Consider the following 13,278-nt stretch of genomic DNA (forward strand, 5'->3'; position numbering starts at 1 on the left):
GAGAAATCACCCTATTAAATCCATTTCCACTTGTATACACCAATAAGCATTTTGTATATATTTTTTTAATTTATTGCCTGCATTGTTGTTTTAGAACATTGTGCATTACCTGACACAGCATCCTTTTAGAGCAGATATCCAAGTAAGATTTCTAATTGTCTCATATCTAAGAATAACTTTAATTCTGAGATTTTTGAAACACCATGGAATCTATAAAATACACAACTGAGTAGAGTTTGTAGGGGTTTCTTAAATGTCTAATATAATCTGTGGCTACTCATTTGAATGGAGTAAATTTTTGTGATATATCGTTTAGGTTAACTTGTGGCATCACTTGAGATCGATTTCTTATTTTTCTACCTTTCCTTTCCCATACTTTTCATTTGTTATAATTTGCTGTTGAGAAGACAAATATTACTTACTTTGGCATCAGATTATTTTAGAGCAAATAATGTCTTGTTCCTTCCAAGTTGTAGGACTGTGGTAAAGCTATTTAACCTATGTAAACATTTGTCGCTTATTCTTTACAAAAAGTATGAGTAGTGTGCTGCTCAGAAAGTTTTTGACAGGACTAAATGAGATAATGAGTTTAGCAAATAGCATATGGTCTGACATGCAGCAGTTATTAGTTATCACTGTCTGTAGCCTTCTTTAAACTTTTTCTGGATAAGAAACGTATATATATATATATATATATATATATATATATATATATATATATACGTTTATATCCATATACATAAGCATATATATGTATTATTTGAAACACAGACATTTTGACCATTGCATATAGTCTCTTTACACTTTTATTTTCTATTTTATTCCAATAAATCCAACATAGCCAGTTTAAAGAGAGAACCTGATAGCTTGGAATCCAGCAGAGAACATATACTCAGGAAAATGCTCACAGCTTGCTATAAATGCAACTCTATGAACACAACCTGATGCAACCATAAAAAGTGCTTTGCAGAGAAATATAGGAAATGGAAAGAATAATGGAAAATATAAGTATATTCTAATCAGTTTCTAGGAAAAAGGAAATGTGTGCCTGAAACACTATTAAATTGAAGGCTGATACTACATGATATGTCCAAATATATTCCATGTTCTTATCTGTGGTTCAAATAGCATTCTGTTCTTAGAAATTCCTTTTATTTCAAACGTCCCCTCTTCCCACACAGCTTAGTAAAATCATGTTTCTTTTATGAAAATAAAATGCACTGTCTTGGATACCGTGTTCATACTATCATTTATTTTATTTAGTTGGTACTATTCAAATTAAGATGAAAGTCTGCACCAACCAAACTTCCCTTTCTGTCTCATCACCTTCCTTTTCTTCCTTTTCTTCCTATCTACTTTATTTTCCTTTCCCTCTTCTAAGTTTCATGCATTTTCAAGTGTTTACTAGGGGGAAATATATATGTGCACAGCTATGTCTTTTAAACTACTCTCTGTTTTTCCCCTAAATTCTCCTTTAGTCTTTGGAAAAGAATGTAAATAGGCAAAACAAGAAAGAAGGCAGTTGATTTCTGATGTTATTTCCAATCCTGAAACATTTTCAGTTTATCAATTATATACTTCTGACCAAGATCTATGCATCCTTTATTAGGAAGGGAAAGGAATAAACAAACTGTTTCATCTGCAAATACATGTTCAATAATTAGGGTATCAAGTAGACAGGTGATTTAGGTGTCACACTTATTCATCTACCACATACCTCATAGAAGTCATTGCACTCTGCATGATGGAGAGAGAGCATCCATTACCCAACAAGGATACAGGGTAATTAAAAGGCATCAACTCAATTGTATCTATGATGTGTCTCTAATTTCTACAGTCTCCTTCTTCATGCCATCAAGTCAATGGCAAGATTCCTAGATGTTAATTTATATTGTCTAGCCCTGAATTTTTTAAAAGTTGTCTGGCACCAACATACTGGCTTGAAGACAAACAGCCAAGAGTTCAAATGTATTCACTTTTTTTTTTAAAATGCTGTTTGTTTGCAAGTATGGTTTAGACCTCTGAGCAAGATGGCATAAAAGACATCATTCGAAAAGCTCTTGAAGGCATTTTCCTCCTGAAAACATATGAGAATGACTTGTGTTAAAATTAAGAAAGAGGCATGATTACAAACACTGGCAGCAGAGGATTGAATTCTCTATATATTTGAGATTTTAAGAGTACACTCCAGATATAGAACTCTAATTCTCAATGAGATTGTGCATTAATGTTTAATGATTTGTTTTATTGTCGATGAAAAAATAATTCCCATAACAACTTGAGAAATTATATCTAAATAAGACATTTATTTAGTTTCCTTTTCATTTGAATATGTTTTCAGTTAGCATATACTCTATGCCTACTGCTGTAAAAAACTTAAACACTTTCTTCAAATTAAGGGCCTACTTGAATTTCAAAATTCCATTTTAATATTTAGTCGTTAATTCAAATTTCAGAGATATCCCTGAGTAAAATCCACATGTTAATCTTAATGTAAACACTATGTTAGAGTAGAAGAATACGTGTAGTGATAATGCCTCACTCATTTCAAAATCAGCATTCTAGGGGCCAATCTTCTTTTGGGAACTGGATTGTGATAGATACAAAGAAGTAATGTGTATATACTGACAGCTGTACATTTTAGCTTAATAGTAAAAAAAATTATAGCAGGAGACAAAAACTAGAGCCTTTATTACACAGGATCATGTAACCCTGCATATTTAAATGAATGATGATAGAATCATTAAAATTTGGTATAGAAAATCTATCTCATTAAAAATATTTATAAATTTTATTATTTTTGTTATACTTTTCCAAGCTACCACTGATATAAAGTTCATGAAGACAGAGATCATATTCTTCCCTATATCCCTAATACCCAGCAGAGGGCTTGTATGTTTTTTTACCTGATAAAATACAGGATGCCTAGTGAAGCGTTCCTTTGGGACATACTTATAGTAAAATTTAAATTTCACTTGGCATTCTGTATTTTATTTGCCAAACTGCTAGCCCTTCTTATGTGTTGAGAAATTGAGAAATAAATATTCATTTAAAAAAAAAAACAGGGGCCGGCCCGGTGGCTCAGGCGGTTGGAGCTCCATGCTCCTAACTCCGAAAGCTGCCGGTTCGATTCCCACATGGGCCAGTGGGCTCTCAAACACAAGGTTGCCAGTTCAATTCCTTGAGTCCTGCAAGGGATGGTGGGCAGCGCCCCCTGCAACTAAGATTGAACATGGCACCTTGAGCTGAGCTGCCTCCCTGATGGCTCAGTTGGTTGGAGCAAGGGCTCTCAACCACAAGGTTGCCAGTTCGACTCCCACAAGGGATGGTGGGCTGTGCTCCCTGCAACTAGCAACGGCAGCTGGACCTGGAGCTGAGCTGCGCCCTCTACAACTAAGACTGAAAGGACAACAACTTGACTTGGAAAAAAGTCCTGGAAGTATACACTGTTCCCCAATAAAGTCCTGTTAAAAAAAAACCACAAAAAAACAAACAAACAGATTTTGAATGTCCAGAATATTGTATTGAAGTGCTACATATATTTCATTTTAGAATAATTTCTACTTAAAACAATTAATATATGAAGTAACCTGTATTATAAATAGTAAGCTATATCTATTCCATTTTTAATGTATAATGTGTAAGGTATATACACATTTCTCCAAAGGTAGATACTCAGGTTTTCTAATTTATTCTCTAAAATACATTTCACAGTATTTCTAATTATATGAATGAAAACATAAGGAACTGAAGGAAGAGAAGGAAAAGAGGCATCAGTAATCCTCACTTGCTTATTATTTCATAGCTTCTTCCTGATAATTGAATATCTGAAGTCATTAGAGATTTAAATCTCTTTATTATTTCTGTGAACTCTCACTCATAGTGGATGGTTTTTTTGTGTGTTTGGAAATTTTTCTGGTAAGTACCTCTTTACTTCAACATAATCTGCAGTATCATGGGGACTATAACTGCAGTCACTTTACTCAGTAAAAGTTGCCTCCCCCCAATCCCAAGGGTGCAGGGAGTGCTACTAATCTGGGATGACACTCCCATCCATGAAAAGGTTCTTCTCTTAATGTGAGAATTTCCCATTCAAGTGCTCTAACTTTCTTGGGTCTCAAGGCTTAGTACCAAGAACACATTCTCACATTTGTAGCCATGGCAACGCAGATATCTGAGTTTTCTTACTGCTACATCCACCTGATCAGTTTTCAATATGCTTTTTTTTTTTTTAATTCTTTGTAAATCCAGACATATATTAAAATTGTGTTTGATGAATACAGCCAGAAGCTTTAGAAGCACTTGGAACACCATGGATGTTATAGATTCTTTGTTTAACCATTTCCCCTTATGAAATAGTCTCAGAAATAAGGAGCTCAGTTAGTATTGTTTTATTGAAATGAAAGAGGTAAGATTTAGTTAGAATTGGAGTTAATGACAGCCTTTAAAGTGGATTAGGTTTCACTACCTTCTAACCTACACAACTCTGAAGTAGAAACTTTATTTGTGGATAGTTAAGAATTCCCCACAAACTTTTCTCTGTTTGCAACTAAAGGAAAACACCCTCGTTTATGTTTCTCTTACCAAAATAAGATTTCTCCCTCTTTAAATTTTCTAAAGCACTTTATCTGCAGCACACTTAGGGTATCTAGTGATATTAGTTGCTTATGCATTGTCTCATATCTCCCTATAAATTATAAACTACCTAAAGGCAAGCAGAGCCTCACTCTTTTTAATCTCCTGATAAAGTGCTTATGACACAGTCAAGCTTTTAAAAAGTATTGTGGCAAAAGAACCCCATAACATAAAATTTACCATCTTAATAATTTTAAGTATACATTTCAGCTGTATTAAGTATATTTACATTGTTGTGAAACAGATCTCCAGACCTTTTTCATCTTACAAATCTGAAAGTCTATACCCATGAAAGAGTTCTCTTTTTCCTTTTCCCTGACAGCTTTAAGTTTATAAGACAAGACCTATATTAAAGACCTATTTATAAGACAAGACCTATAGAGAGAGATGGATGTAGATATAGACATAAGATATATGTATTTAGCATATATACCAAACTATAGATTGAAAGGAGCAAAGGACTTCCACAGGTATAATTTTTGCCATTTTTGTAGGGACTTGCCTTTTGACCTCTTTTTTTAGTAAGAACTTCGGAGATTCTAACGTTTATGAAATTTAGTGACAAAGAAGCAGGTGGTAAATATTATTAAATTTTGCTTTTCTAATACATAAGTAATTATCTTTTTTAAAAACATTTTATTAAAATATGAGTTCTGACCATTACATTCGCGAGTTTGACACCATGCACTTACATTGGCAGCACTGTACAAACAGCCCAGTAAGGTTTCATAACAGTATATTAGTGTCTCACAGCTGTGTTCCTGTCGACGTGTGGTTGTGTCTTGCTGAGTGATGTTCATTATTGTTGTGTGTTTTTGTGTACCATCGCAAGAATGTCCGAGTTGAATTAGAGCAACAATCATTCAATTTCTTGCTAAACTTGGCAGGAGTGGAAGTGAAATTAGGGACATGTTAGTCCAAGTTTATGGGGATAATACCATGAAGAAAACGGAAGTGTACAAATGGATTAAACGTTTTTCTCAGGGGAGAGAATGCATCAATGATGAAGAGAAATCAGGGAGGCCAGTAACAAGCAGAACTGAGAAAACATGGCAAAAATTCATTGATTTGTACGTTGAAATCATCAGCTGACTGTGAGAAACATAGCAGACCAAGTAAACATTGATAGAGAAACAGTTAGGAAAATCTTAACTGAAAATCGTGGCATGAAAATGGTGTGTGAAAAATGGTCCCAAAGGAGCTCTTGGATCATGACAATGCACCAGCTCACATGGCACTGTCTGTAAGGAAGTTTTTAGCCAGTTAACAAATCACTGTATTGGAACACCCATTCATCAGATCTGGCCCCCAAACACTTCTTTCTTTACCTGAGGATAAAGAAAATATTGAAAGGAAGACATTTTGATGACATTCATAACATCAAGGGTAATATGACAACAGCTTTGAGGGCCATTCCAGAAAGAGTTCCAAAATTGCTTTGAAAGGTGAACTAGGCGCTGGCATCAGTGCATAGCTTCCCAAGGGGAGTACTTCGAAAGTGATATTCAGCAATGAGGTATGTAGCACTTTTTCTAGGATGAGATCGTGAAATTCATTATTAGACCTCGTATTGCTAACATACAATATTATATTAGCTTCAAGTAGGAACCATAATTATTCAACATTTCTATACCTAAAGAAGTGATCACCATAAATGCAGCAACCTTCTGACATTGTACGACCTTACCACAATATTGTTGAGTATATTCCATATGATATACTTTACATCCCCCTGACTTATTTGTTTTATACTTGTAGATTTGAACCTCTTATTTCCCTTCACTTTTTCCCCTTTACATTTTTCAATTACAGTTGGCATTCTATATTATTTTATATTAATTTCACGTATACAGCATAGTGGTTAGACATTTATATAATTTAAGGAGGGATTCCCTGACTAATCTAGTACCCACCTGCCTCTATACATAGTTATTACCATATTACTGACTATATTCCCTAAGCTTTACTCACAGCCCCATGATTGTTTTGTAACTACCAAATTGTACTTCTTAATCCCTTCAACTTTTTCACCCTGCCCCCAATGCCCCTTCCATCTATCACCCTAATAAATCTAGGACCCATCTGACACCATACATAGTTATTACAATATTATTGACTATATTCCTTATGCTATACCCCACATCCCCAAGACTACTTTGTCAACAAATAATTTGTACTTCTTAATCCCTTCCACTCTTTTTCTCTTTTTCTTTTTTTTCTCTAGTTCAATTATTAGGTAGCTATTTATTAAAGCAAAAAGATTGAAATATATGCCCTTGACAGTTAAAGGTATGAAACACAGAGCTTATGACACTTTTCCTCCCCATTTGGCCTAGGAATTAATAATTTCTAGGTTAAAAATTCTATGATTATTCTCTTGATACTATAAGAAAAAAAATTACGTTTTTCTGAAAATAAGAATAAGCTCATCCTCCTAAAATATGTCCACAGCCTTCATATGTCACAGTTTTATATAAACTAGAGCTGTTGTTGAGACCTCCAGAACTTAATAATTCTAAATCATCATTTTAAACTGTTTGGAGGATTGCAGTCATGATGACAATTAATTGAGCAAGGTTGAGTGTCTTAGGGGCCATAAATTCTTGTAATACTGAAATATTTCTAACAGATACTTTTTTTATTTTTTATTTTTTGTTTTTCTTCTTATTTCCTTTCTTGTCTGCACTCTACCATTCTTTTCTCCTCATTTCATCGTATATGTTTTTCAGAATTTCTTAGGGAAAAAAGAAACAAAAAAAATATGGCAAAATCAACTCCTTGAAACCTGAAGAAATTTTCACCAGCTTAATGACAATCTTTTCTCAATTAAATTTCATATTTAAAATGTTCATTTATTGCTTGTTAACTTAGAAGTAAAGGCCAAAGTGAGAAGCAACAAGCTTTTATTTGAGAATCAAAAGAGCAGTTATTAGGAAAGCACTGATTCAGGCAGAAACCCAGTGTTCTGAGTAGAAGGCCAAGGCTAAAGGTATTTATGAGAAAAGGAAGAGGAACAATTATATAAATAGTAGACAGGAATTTCCATAGATGCAGATAAGCTAACGTAGTGAAGCTGATATATATATATATTTCAGTTCAGTATTTATAATATCTGCTATCTTGTTATCCTTGTAAACAATTTTTTTAGGACATAACTTTTTTTTAGTCTCAGTCCAAAGGTTAGTGAGCCCAGTTTTAAACTTCCAAAGGTTAGAGGAGTAAGGCATGCAAAGGAGTTCTTCTGGGATGGCAGATCTGACTCCATTTTAAACTGGCTCCGTTTGTATTATTATTACACGATTCTAAAAGATCCCTGGGGATTTACAGAAAGATTCATATGATTTTAGGTCTCCAGCCTGAACTCCTAAAGGTATGTAGCTGACATTTCTTAAATAGGAATGATTGCAGGAGAACCACATGTGTGTGTTGACTATCATGAGCTCAGATCTGTGCAAACTAATTTTAAGACATCTATTAGATATCCAAATGGAACTGTCTTTGCAATTGATAAAGTTTAGGGCAGAAGTCTGGTCTGGAGACATAAATTTTGGAAATTTCAGTGTTGCTATTTAAAGTCAGGAGCTGGAATGAGAACATACTGCCTTTCTCACTTCTTACCTAATTCATCACCTCCTCTTTTAGATTTCTTTTGTCCCTTCAAACTGACAGATGCCCTTCCCATGCACTTTTTAACCTTCTTTAAATTATAGTTAGCATACAGTATTATATTGGTTTCAGTGTACAACATAGTGATTCAACATTTATATATCTTACAATGTGATCACCATGATAAGTCTGATAACCATCTTTCACCTTAAAAAGTGATTACGATATTATAGACTATATTCCCTGTGCTTGTACATACCTGTGCCTTACATATTTTTATTTCATTTTTAATTAAATTTATTGTGGTGAACTTCGTTAATAAAATTATAGATTTCAAGTGTACAATTCTATAATTCATCATCTATGTATTATATTGGGTATTCATCACCCAGAATCAGTTCTCCTTCAATCACCTTCTATTTGACTGCCTTTACTCGCTTCTAACTCCCGACCCCCCGACCCCCGCATTTTTCCCCCCTTACTCTCTGGTAACCACTAAACTGTTGTCTGTGTCTATTAGATTTTGTTTGTTTGTTTGCCTTGTTCCTTTGTTGCTTTCAGTTTTATATCCCACATATGAGTGGAGTCATATGGTTCTTGATTTTTCCGTCTAAATTATTTAGCTCAGTATGATAACCTCAAGATTCATCCATGTTGTCGCACATGGCAGTATTTCATTTTTCTTAAGGCTAAGTAATATCCCACTGTATATGTGTGCCACATTTTCTTTATCCAATCATCTATCAAAGGACACTGGTTGTTTCCATAGCTTGGCTACCATGAATAAGGCTGCAATGAACATAGGGGTACATACATTTTTATAGGTAAATGTTTTCAGAGATTTTTGTAGATATCCAGATGAAGGATTGTTGGGTTGTGTGGTAATTCTATTCTCAATATTTTGGGGAACCACCATACTGTTTTCCATAGGAGCTGTACCAAGTTACATTCTCACCAACAGTATATAAGGGTTCCTTTTTCTCCACAACCTCTCCAACATTTGTTATTATATTTCTTGGTGATAACAGCCATTCTAACAGGAGTGAGGTGGCATCTCATTGTGGTTTTGATTTGCATTTCCCTAATACCTAGTGAAGTTGAGCATTTTTTCATACATATCTGTTGATCATTTGTGTGTCTTTTTGGGAGAAGTGTCTGTTAAGGTCATCTGCCCATTTTATAATTGGATTGTTTGATTTTTTGTTGCTGAGTTGTTCCTTGTATATTTTGGATATTGGCCCCTTTTCAGAGGTGTTGTTTGTACCGTGTTTCCCCAAAAATAAGACCTAACCGGAAAATAAGCCATAGCATGATTTTTCAGGATGACATCCCCTGAACATAAGCCCTAATGCGTCTTTTGGAGCAAAAATTAATACAAGACCAGGTCTTATTTTTCGGAAACGCGGTAAGGTACCTTCTCCCATTCGGTTGCTTCCCTCTGTTTTGTTGATGGATTTTTTTGCTGTACTGAAGGTTTTTAGTCTGATATAACCCCCTTCATTCCTTTCTGCTTTTACTTCCCTTGCCTTTGAGGTCAAATTCATGAAGTTCTCTCTGAACCCAAGGTCCATAATTTTAGTACCTAAGTTTTCTTCTATCCAATGCATTGTTTCAAGTCTTATATTTAGGTCTTTGATCCATTTTGAATTAATTTTACTGTATAGTGACAGATAACAGTCCAGTTTCATTCTTTTGCAGGTTGCTTTCCAATTCTCCCAGCACCATTTATTGAAGAGGCTATCTTCTCCCCATTATATATTTTTGGCTTCTTTGTCAAAAATTATCTGTCCATATTTATGTGGGTTTATTTCTGGGTTCTCAATTCTTTTCCATTCATCTGTATGCCTGTTTGTTGTTGTTGTTGTTGTTGTTGTTGTTGTTTCTGCCAGTACCATAATGTTTTGATTATTGTTGCTTTGTAGTGTAATTTGACGTCAGGGAGTGTGATACCTCTGACCGTGTTCTTTTTTCTCAGGATTGCTTTGGCTATTCAGTTTCTTTTGTGATTGCATACAAGTCTGATCATTTTTCATTTTATTTATTTGAAAAATGCCATTGGGATTTTGACCGGGAGAACATAAAATCTGTGTAGTGCTTTGGGTAATATACCATTTTTCCCCAAAAATAAGACCTACCTGGACCATCAGCTCTAATGCGTCTTTTGGAGTAAAAATTATTATAAGACCCAGTCTTATTTTAATATAAGACCAGGTCTTTAATATAATATAATATAAAATAATATGATATGATATGATATGATATGATATGATATGATATGATATGATATAATGTATACCGGGTCTTATATATTATAATACCGGGTCTTATATTAATTTTTGCTCCAAAAGACGCATTAGAGCTGATGGTCTGTCTAGGTCTTATTTTCGGGAAAACATGGTAGTGACTTTAACTATGTTGATTCTTCTGATACATGAACATAAAATATCTTTCCATTTCTTTCTTCTTTCAATTTATTTTAATAAAGTCTTACAGTTTTCAGTGTATAAGTCCTTCACATCCTGTGTTGTTTATTCCTAGACATTTTATTCATTTTGTTACAATTGCAAAATTATTTTTTCTTGACATTTTGTTATTAATAAATAGAGCCTAAGGTTTATGAGGCATGACTGCCTGGAGAATGTAACCAAAGCTATATAACTCCATGGTATAAAACTGGAGATATTTTATGAGTTAATTGTTTCTCATTATGTAAGAATATCTGCAAACCTCACATACAGTCATCTGTCTGGGCCCTAGGTATATGCCATACATACGAACAAGAACCTGAGGTGCTAACCTCAATGTCACAGATGTATTTCTGTTTCCTCTGTGCTTCCAATTTTCTGTATTATTGAAATAATTTAGTAAAGCTTGTTACTGAGTAAGATCTCTGATTTGTGTGAGGCTGATTTGACAGTCCAATTCTATGTGTTAGATCAAATGATACGAGCAAAATTTTATTGTTCCTTTTCTAAGACAGAAGAGAGAGGAAAGGGGATCACTTTATTATCACTGCTATATAACATGAACAGGAGTTATCTCATATCTGTACAGAATATATATATATATATATATATATATATATATATATATATATGTATATATGTATGTGTATGTGTATATATATATATATACACACATATATATATATATATATATATATATATATATATATATATATATATAAAATGATGGAATGAGACCATTAATCCTATGACCAATGCAAAGATATTCAAATAAATCTAAGTAGTCCTTCTTGGAAATGTGATGTAGAAATTGTTATTATTATTATTATTATTATTATTATTATTATTTAATGCTTAATTTTATTATTGCAAATTTATTTTTTGCCTCCTTAATTTACAGCTTAGAAATCAAGACCCTTATGTATTATGTACATTGTTCAGTATCACACAACTATTAGCACCAGGGGCAAGCTATAGTCCAGATTTTTTACTGTTACTATAATAAAAATATAAAAAATATAAATGTTGTTTTACTCTTTCTTTCTTTCTTTCTTTCTTTCTTTCTTTCTTTCTTTCTTTTTTTCTTTTTCTTTTTCTTTTTTAAAAGAAACTGTTTTGTTGACTCATACCTCTAGACCTCTAGATACACGATTTGTATCTAGAAACCACAATAAACTTTGTCAGTTTCATAAGTCTTTAGCAATTTTCTTGAACAGTGTACTTAATTTTTACAAAGACATCTGCCAACTGCAAAGTTTACCATTTGAAATTTAGAAATTGTTATACTACAATTTTGCTATAAAAGTAAAATTGATAACAATAGCAACAAAGCAAATGGAAGCTAACATAAATAAATTATACCTTTATTATCAGGAGTATTATAATTAATGTTGAGTCAAGAACTTTCAGAATAAGACTCATTATTCAGGGTGTACATAAATTAAATATAAAATGATTAATACTGATATGTATAATTGTTTATAATAAGAAAACATCCATTTTCTGTAGATGTGCAAAATAGGAATAGTCTTAAAAAAGTAGTTTGTTTTTTTCATTAACAGGAAGATTTTTTCCTGAATATATACAATAAGCTATTGTGTATTTTGGAGGTCTAGATATGTTAGTGAATTAAATTTTAACCCAATTTTATGTTCTCCCAATTAGCTGCTCATTTCTCTATTTAAAATATATGGTTATATAAAGTTATATTTAAACAAAACCAAATGGTATAATCTTACTATATATGCAACAACAAACATTGTTTAAAAATATTCATAAACAGTACCGATATACTTTAGGGGTCCCCCCAAATAATCTAAGATATATTTGACAAATGATTTATACCCAGCAAACAAACCCTAACATTTCAAAATAAAAGCACAAATATCCCCCCAAATGTGCAAAAGCCTCAAAAATCACCTCACAAAAGAAGATATAGGATGGCCAGCACATAAAAAAGGTGATCAATCTCTTTGGTCATTAGAGAAACAAACACCGAAACCACATTTGATACCAATTCAAACCAACTATAATGAGTATTATTAGAAAGAGTGACAACACCAAATATCAGTGAGAATATAGAGTCTACATTATTAGTGGGCATATAAATGGTAGACCTATGTTGTAGAACTGCTTTGCAGTTTTCAATAATTCCTGGAGATATTTAGACAATATAAATGAATATAAACATGTCCAGAGGAAGACTTTTATTCTTATTATTTGTGAAAAAAATTCAAATGTCTATCAATGGGAGAACTAGTTCTCATTATGTCATAAACATTATGCTATTCAACAACAAAAAATGATTTCATATACACAAAAACATGAGTGAATCTCACAGACATTAAACTAAACAAGAAAAGTTGACATGAAAGTGTACATACTGTAAAATTCAATTTGTGTAAAGCTTATGAGGAGGCAAAAATAAACTTTGTGCTAGAAATTAGGAGAGTGGCTGTCTCTTTAGAGAGTGGAAGTGAGAATTTGACTAAAAAGGATACACGGGGGCTTTCTTAGATAACAGGAATGCTATGATTTGATACAAGTGTGGTTTACATGAATGTGTACTTTT

Source organism: Rhinolophus sinicus, chromosome 14 (genome assembly GCF_057876585.1).
Source record: "Rhinolophus sinicus isolate RSI-liver-muscle chromosome 14, RSI-T2T, whole genome shotgun sequence".
Lineage (NCBI taxonomy): Eukaryota > Metazoa > Chordata > Mammalia > Chiroptera > Rhinolophidae > Rhinolophus > Rhinolophus sinicus.